This window comes from Mastomys coucha, unplaced genomic scaffold (genome assembly GCF_008632895.1).
Source record: "Mastomys coucha isolate ucsf_1 unplaced genomic scaffold, UCSF_Mcou_1 pScaffold23, whole genome shotgun sequence".
Taxonomy (NCBI): Eukaryota; Metazoa; Chordata; class Mammalia; order Rodentia; family Muridae; genus Mastomys; species Mastomys coucha.
The window spans coordinates 64,135,614-64,144,162 of NW_022196906.1; positions in this window are offsets into that span (position 1 = coordinate 64,135,614).

An 8,549-nucleotide genomic window follows, 5' to 3' on the forward strand; every position below is an offset into this window, starting at 1 on the left:
CTCTGCTGAAGTAGATGCATGGACGCTGACATGCCTTTGGTGGCAGCATGCCCGTCCCCCCTCCTCCCCCCCCCCACCGATATCACCATGCTTTCAGATTGTAATGCAGGCCTCTCACATCAGGCTATTCTTCACCACTGTCTCCAGTTCTGTCTCTCTTCATAATGCTGAAATTGTTCTGCTTCTCTTTCTCTCCTCTCTTTCCACTACAGAACTTGCTCATTGTAGTGATGCCTGCCTGGCCTATGGCTGTCTTCCATCTGGTCCACCTGCCTCTTTGACTTACAAAGATCTTATATGCTATCTCTATTCTTTCTTATTTTTTCTGAAAAATTCTGTGTGTATGTATGTATGTATGTATGTATGTATGTGTTTGTGTGTATGTATGTGTGTTTGTGTGTATGTATGTATGTATGTATGTATGTATGTATTGAGACAGGATCTCACTATGTATCCCTAGCTGTCTTTGGGCTCACGATGTAGACTGGGCTTCCCAAATCTGTCTCTGCCTCCCTACTGCTGGGATTAAAGGTGTATAATACCATACCTGGCTCTGTGTATGATAATTATAAAAGACCACCCACCTTTGACTCTGATTATTTTTAATTTTTAATTGTGTGTGTACACATGTGTCTGGGTGGGGCATATGTACATGTGAATGCAGTTGAATACAATTGACCTTTGGGTGACCATCTTTGGAGACTGTGGTTAGTATCCTACGGCACAGTGCAAAACTGTACTGAAGTCAAAGAGACCCATTGTCTGAATCATTCGAGGTGAGAACAGTCAAGCCAGTGAGATGGAAAGAGCTGTGTGCCGAGCGGACCTTATGTGGGTACTTCCACAGGGGGACATAGTGGTCTGAATAGAGCAATGGGGTTTCTCAGATGTTGTTATCTCAACAGGTCTCTGGTTATGCCTGCTCTGATAGTGCAGTCTTGAAGCACTTGTCTTCCGCTAGGGATTGGTACCAGTCAGAGTGCTTTACTGGGAGCCTATGAGGTAGAAATCACAGCACCTGCTTTGTGGCACCTACACTGGGCCTTGTCAGCAGTGGGTAACCAAACAAGAAACCCATAAAGGTGATGTGGTAAGAAAAGTTGCATTATATTCTGCTGCTCTTGTGGGCACCCCTGCCTGGGAGTGAGGCCTTGGACTGCCCTGGTATTAGTGTTTGGAATGGGGTACTGGCTGGGGTTTCCCCCCTTCAATTCTTAAGTGTTTTTAAATCGATGTGTATATGTGCATGCTTGTTACATTGTATCTGCAGTCAGGAAGCTGAGAGATGAAGGTTGGTGCCAGGCTGAAGTGCCAGCCCTTGCAATGGTGCCAGCCACATGCAGGATGGGTCTTCTGATCTCAGTCAAAGCTCACTGCAGAGTGCCTCACAACAGGTCCAAAGGTGTGTCTCCTAGGAGACTCCAGAACCTGTGACAATCAAGATTAGGCAGCACAAATGGGTGCCCACTAGAGGAATGGGCAATGGAGTGACCTGGCCATAGAGCCAAGGGACCAGGGAGCCTGGGTTTAGGTTTAGATCTCAGTGCTACTAGCCTGGGCCTATGATTTTAGCACAGACAGCACAAGCGAGACCTCCCTGTGAGCCTTGGTGACCACCTTACCCAGTAGAGTCAGAGACAAAGCCCTATCTCTGCCTTCACCACAATTTAAAGTTACCTTCTCATGAGCGGAGCTCAGCAGAACCCTGCAGCCATCAAGTGTGCAGACCCCCTCTGCTCTGCAGTCAGCAGATGAGAGAGCCAGTTCCTTCCAAATGGTTTACACTGAAATGTAAATGAATGGGGGACATTAAAAAAAAGAGGGAGAGGAGGAAAAAAAATGAAAATAGATTTAAGTTCCTGCCTTTTAAAATTTTTATCATTTTCCACCCGAGCTGACTGTTTTTGTTTAATCTTGCCATTCTTTTTCTTCTTCCGACAGTGCTATTTTTCTTAGGGATATGCAAACTTTATTAGTTAGCTCCCCTTTCAAGCTCAGTAGGTTTCTGTGTTTGAGAATTGGGAATCAGGTACTTTTACTGTTAGCCCCAGGGTGGATCTGAGCAGGAGGAAGCGTTATGAATAATCAGGGCTGACATTTGTAGCATTGGCGCCTTCATTATAAATATTGTTGAGGGAGCTGTGACCACCGTGGGCACCCACGGAACAGAGTGGGCAGGAGAGGCAGTGGCAAGCCTTTGATTTCAGCTCTTTCCTGGTTACTGCTTCACTTCTGACCCTGGTGTTGACAGGTCTCTTAGATTTGGCTGCTTTTTTTTTTTTCTTTCCCCCAGAAAGTTTCTCCTGTATTAGCATACGTGTTTGGTCTGCAGGATGCTGCATTCGTCTCCACAACTCCGCCAGGCTAAGAACCATAGTTAATATTAGTGCTCATGTCGCCTGCTGGAATCACTAATGAGTGCTGGGCTGCTCTGGGACCTTAACCGTTGGAGTCCCATTGGATTCATTACAGCGTCGTGATGTGTTTCAAGGGAAAGGGAACAATAGTAGCCTTCTCAACTTTTTGTGCCCATGAAAGATACCAGTGTTTCATGTGTGCAGTGGTGCCCCCGTATGTACCCCACTAGTCTCTGGCCATATAATTAGCAAATTGTTCCTCAGATAATTCATGCTTTCTTCTGTGTGTAGTGTTGCATGTATGTGTGAGTCTGTCTGTGTATGCAGGTGTGGAGGGCAGGGCTCCGCACCAGGTGTCCTCCTTTAGCTCTTTCTCCTTCTTCCTCTTCCTCTTTCTCCTCCTCCTCTTCCTCCTTCTCCTTTTCTTCCTCCTTTTCCCCCTCCTTCTCTTCCTCCTCCTCTTCTTCCTCTTCCTCTTCCTCTCCTTCTTCTTCTTCTTCCTCTCCTTCTTCTTCTTCTTCTTCTTCTTCTTCTTCTTCTTCTTCTTCTTCTTCTTCTTCTTCTTCTTCTTCTTCTTCCTCTTCACTATTATTTTAAGACAAAGTCTCTCATTGAATTTGGGACTTGTTGTGACCAGAGTGGCTAGCCAGCTACAGCCTCATCTGCCCATCTTTATCCTCAGCACTTCACTGAGCAGTCTCCTTAGCCTCCAGATTCATGTTATTTATTAATTTTTTAATTATTATTTTTTTATTTCATGTGGATTGATGTTTTGCCTGCATGTATGCCTGTGTGAGGGTGTCGGATCCCCTTGGAGCTAGAGTTACAGACAGTTGTGAGCTACCAAGTGGGTGCTGGGAATTGAACTCAGCTCATCTGGAAGAGCAGCCAATGGTCTTAACTGCTGGGACATCTCTCCAGTCCCCAGGTTCATGTTATTTTAACACAGTTTCCATTTTTCAAATGGGGGCAATAAACAAGCCTGAATTTATGCTTCACGAGTAAAACAAGTTTCTTACACTCCATCCCCAGTTACTTTGCCTTCTCTCCATCCCTAATAGATTCACCAGCTGGATGCCATTACTGGATGTCATTGTCCCAATAGCCTAAGAAGAATGTCCTATTGTCATTCTGAGTTCTATAAATCCTGGCTGGGGAGAGGGGGCTTGCCCAGGGTCCTGGGATGAGTTAGGCTTGAAGTGCTGAGCCTGAATTCAAACCACTCTCTCAGCTCACCAAAGTTGACTAGCATTATTTGCTGTTCATTTGTCCCACTAATACTGTTTAGCATTCATTTTCTATTGTCATTGGGATTGCCAAGAAAACCAAAGCAGAAATAGGAAGCTCAAATCCTGCAGTGGGAGTAGGCCCTGTTAGCTGGTGGCAATTTTACTACATATCCAATGAAAAGATTGAAATAGGAACCAGGAGTAGATAGGGCAGGCTCCTGAGTCTCTGAAGAGCCCAGGGAAGGCTTCCTAGAGGAAGAGTCTGTAGGAGGGAGGGAGTTTTGATTCACCAGGATAAGAAAGTGCATCTTATCAAAAGCCAGGAGAGTAGCTGCAAAGAGATAGAAGAGAAAGGAGATGCCTCAATAGGTCACAGGAGGTACGAGAAGTAATGGAGGGGTTCACGGAAGTAATGGAGGGGTTCACGCACGGGCTTGCTTAGGATGATGGCCTCATGCTTGTACATCTATGTCAAGCTTATAAAATTGTAGTCTTTAAGTATGAGAGCTTGCTAAATATCATTTATATACTAATAAAGCTGCTAGAAATAAATGATCATAAAAAAAAGTGCATCTTATTGAAAGGGAATTGACAGCCTGCTTTGAGGCAGACAAAGGGGTTGGGGCTACCTTTGTTTTCTGGGCTTTTAAAATCTTTGAGAATCTTTGTACATATGTGTGCCTGAGATTCAAAATTCTTCCTGTGAACAATTTTCATGCAAGGATATGCTCTTTTGTTTTGCTAAGTGTGGGCCTAGGCAAGACAGTAGGAGAAGCAGATCTCGGGAGTCTTGGGAATTCACTCTGTGGTGAACAGAACTGAGATATTTAGTGTAGATATACAGTGGTCATTTGGCAGGAGCAGGCAAGGACAGCAGCAGTCTGGAGTGTAGGAGAGAAACCAGAGCCAGAGATGCAATTCAGGAAACTCTAATAAACCAGGAAACACGTGGCTCAGGTGGAATATCCCATTCCCATTTCATCCAGTGCCTTCTACCCGTCTCCACTGTCTCCAAACTGGTTATGAAGGCCAGTACATTCGGCTTGTGGAAAGAGAGAGAGGAGTCCTAGTTCCTCTCATTTAAAAATATTTTGTAATTTTATATATTTTTATGAACATGTGTGTGAGTGTACATGTGTGTGAAAGCCAGAGGTCAACCTTGGATGTCATTCCTCAGGACAACATCGACTTTGTGTTTTAAGATGGGCTTGGCATTTGACAATTTGGCTAGGCAGACTGGCCAGCAAACTCCAAGGATTGTCTTATCTTTGCCTGTCCAGAATTACAAGCAAGTGCTACCAAACCTAGTTGTTGTTTGTTTTTGTTTTTGTGTGTGGCTTCTGGGGATCAAAGTCAGGTCCTCAAGCTTGCATAGCAATCATCTTATCTGCCAAACCATCTCCCTAGCTTCTTAGCTCCTTTTTGTCTAGGAGGAGGTGAATCGAAGCATATGGTCAACTGAGAGAGTCTCAGGGATTGCCCAGGTCGGAGTGACCTGGGGCCCTGACTCTGAAAGAGAAAGATTGTCATGGTTAGTGATGGACCACAGACAGGCCAGGAGTGTTTAAGAAAGCTAACTGAGCTCAAGAGAGCCAGGAAGGAGCCCTTCCTCCAGGGTTCCCATCTCAGTTTCTTCCCTCAGTTCCCTCAGAGATGGACTGTGACCTGGAGTAACCTGTTATTCCACCATGTTGCTTTCGGTCTCAGTGTTTATGCCAACAAACAAAAAGCAAGCTAAAATCATCACTGATTTTTTTTTTCTTCCTGGTCTCATAATCTGGCTGTAGCTTGGTTTTAAAGCTTAGGAACCAGTATTCTGCACACAGTTTAGAACAGAATTTCTTTTAAGGTAATAAGTTTACATTACTGACTTTTGTGTGGGAAACCCGGAGCTACCCAGTGAAAGAGAAGAGGTTGCATCTTGTAGCTTAGGAGGCTGTCAGTAAGTAGGTCTGAAGCATTGCCCAAGGATGAGGAGCTGTGAGTGGGAAAGCTCAGGCAGTGGTTCTCAGCCTTCCTAAAGCTGCAGCTGTTTAATATAGTTGTTTGACCCAAACCATAACATTATTTTCATTGATACTTAATAACTGTAATTTTGCTACTGTTATGAATCGTAATGTAAACGTCTATGGTTTCCTATGGTCTTAGATAACCCCCATGAAGGCGTCATGAGGTCAAGACCCACAGGTTGAGAACCACTGGCTTGGCGTCTGGCCTAGGCTTGCATTCAAGAAAAGACCTTGGGAATTCAGATGTTAGCCCGTCCAGTGACAAGTTTCATGTAGGAGGTGAGGTTTTTGCTGAACCCTGGGTGACAGGAAAAGCAGTAGAGTTGAGATTTGATGAAAAAGTCTATGTCTCTCTGATAAAAAGAATCCTTGGTTGTTGGGTTCCATTCTGGTTATGGCATCATTAAAGGACAAGCTGGGGCACTTCAAAGCACTGGTTCTCGGCCTTTAACTGGCCATGGATTCTGTGATAAGTGGCACCTGCAGTGTAAACTCCTCTGTGGAACTTTTCTTCCCAGGTTGGGCCACAAAAGCAGGGAAGTAAGTCACTCAGTTTCAGGTATAGTTGCTATGGTAATCTACCATTTTTTATCTGTTATAAAAATAATTATGTGGGGGGAATCTGCGTATATGTTCATATGTGTGCATGTGTATGCAAGTTCAACACAGGCCAGTGTTGAAGCTGCCTACCTTCCTAAATTGCTCTCTGCCTTATTTTCTGGGCAAGGCTCTCTCACCAAGCCTGGAGCTCACTCATTCAGAGAGGCTGACTGGCCAGCAAGTCTCAGAGAACATCTTGTCTCCACCTTCATGGACTTTATATGGACCCTGGGGATCTGAACCCAAGTCCTCACATTTTATGATAAGGGTTTTATTCACTGAGATGTCTCCCCAGCCCCCCAAGTAGAGTTGTTCTACAGACTCATTGTGGCAACCTCTTGATAAGAGATTGATAGAACCAATATCATGTTCTGAGGAATGGGGCATGTTTTGCAGAGAGCACTTGGGATGTAGTAACAGATTTCAAGTATTTAGAGAGATTAGATTCATCCTATAAGAATCCAAGAGGTGTCACTATGGTCATCATGGTTAAGAACTAGAGGGTAAAACTGATGGGAATAAGAGAGATCCTTTGGAGGTGATGTGAGGAGGAGATGAACCCTCTTTAAGGGGGTGAATGCCCTATCCCTCTGGAGCTGATTTAGCAAAGGCTGGACAGCCAGTTGTCATAGATGTCACTAAGAATATTCAAGCTACTTGGGGGTGTGAAACAGCTGTGTCTTAGACCTATTTCAGAGCCTGGAGAGATGCACAGTCACTAAGAATATTCAAGCTGCTTGGGGGGTGAAATAGCTGTGTCTTAGGCCTATTTCAGGGCCTGGAGAGATGCACAGAGAGCATCAGCTGCTCTTCCAGAAGACCCAGGTTTGGTTCCCAGCACCCACATGATGGCTTACAGCTCCAGTTCCAGGGGATCTGATGCCCTCTTCTGGCCTCCACAGGAGCCAAACATGTATGTGATACGTATAGATACATGTAGGCCAATATTCACATCCATCATTTTTTGTTTAAATTTTAAAACCCATTTGAGCTCTTAGTTTCTAAAGTTAACAGTCATTTCAATGAGTCACTATTGGCATCTCAGTAAATAGCAAATGCCAGATAGAATTTTAACAGTCCGATTAATAACCAACAAATGAAAATTTTTGTTCCTTTTACTGTAAGAATTCCACTGTTCATTTTATGTTCAGAACTCCAAAGCAGAGAAGGTCTTGCCTCCTGAAGAGATTACAAAGCTGATTGTAGATTATTGGTTGTGCTTGAAAAGGAATCCTTGAAAAGGGAAGTTTCCAGAAGTTACTGCATTAGAATAAAGGAGTCCTTGACAATAAAGGGGAGTTAAGAATAAAGGAGTCCTTGGTATTTGTCAAGAGTTTATCCCCTCCCCATCCCAAGCCTATGACAAATGATCGTAAAAGTAAGTTTGTCATCTATTTGCTGTCTAAGGCTTTAGTATATCAAAGCCATGGGAATTGTAAAATTATCCATAGAAAGACTACAGGGGAAAGCAGCTCAGTTGTCCAAGGTTATCTCTCTCTGGGTGGCGTTTCCTATTCATGTATGACTTTGTTCCTGTCGAGCCTGCCTACATTTGTTTTAGGTGGTCTTTGGCTTTCAGATGTTTGCGAAAACAGTTTTCTTAACCTTAGAAGTTGAGATAGGCACCACAGCAAATATTTTTGATCGCATGGATTTTTTTCTACTGACCCGATAGAAAATCTGTCGGTTTTTTTGTAGAGTCAATTATTCTTTGGAGCTAATGAGGTATGTAAGATATTGAGATTTTGCAGCAATAAAGTGAATTTGTGTCAAATATTAGGATTAAAATAGCAATAGGGCAGGTCACATTCCCTGTCTTTGGGATGCTGGCCAAAAGTCACTAAGGAAAAATGCCTAGAGATAGATATAGATAAGATAGAAAAGAAGGGGTCTTAAGAGGAAATGTCACCCCGATGTGACTGCTGTCTTTTCTTATTGTGTTCCAAACACTAATCAGAGTGGATACAACAGAAGAGGCACTCAACAAATATGTGAGGAATGAGTGGCTCCTATGAAAAGATAAGCCACACTAAGTTTTTATTATTTCGCTTTCTGGGAGCATGCCTGTATGACTGATTGAATAGTCAAAATTCCAGTCATCACCCAGTTGTTAAATATTTAGGCTGCCAAGTCATTTATTTGACTGATGTTTGTCCCCTTGGAGTTGACTGACTGCCTTGGCTCAGGGTAGACAAGGCATGAGTCATAAGCTTCTACTCTTGTCAGTCAATGGCTGCGTTCTCATGCATAACCAGCTTGACTTATGTTGGTCCCATAAGGTACAAGCATAAATCATGACAGTCTAGTAATTGGTACTTGTACCTCTTCTGACTAGAATGATCTTCCTTTTTTTT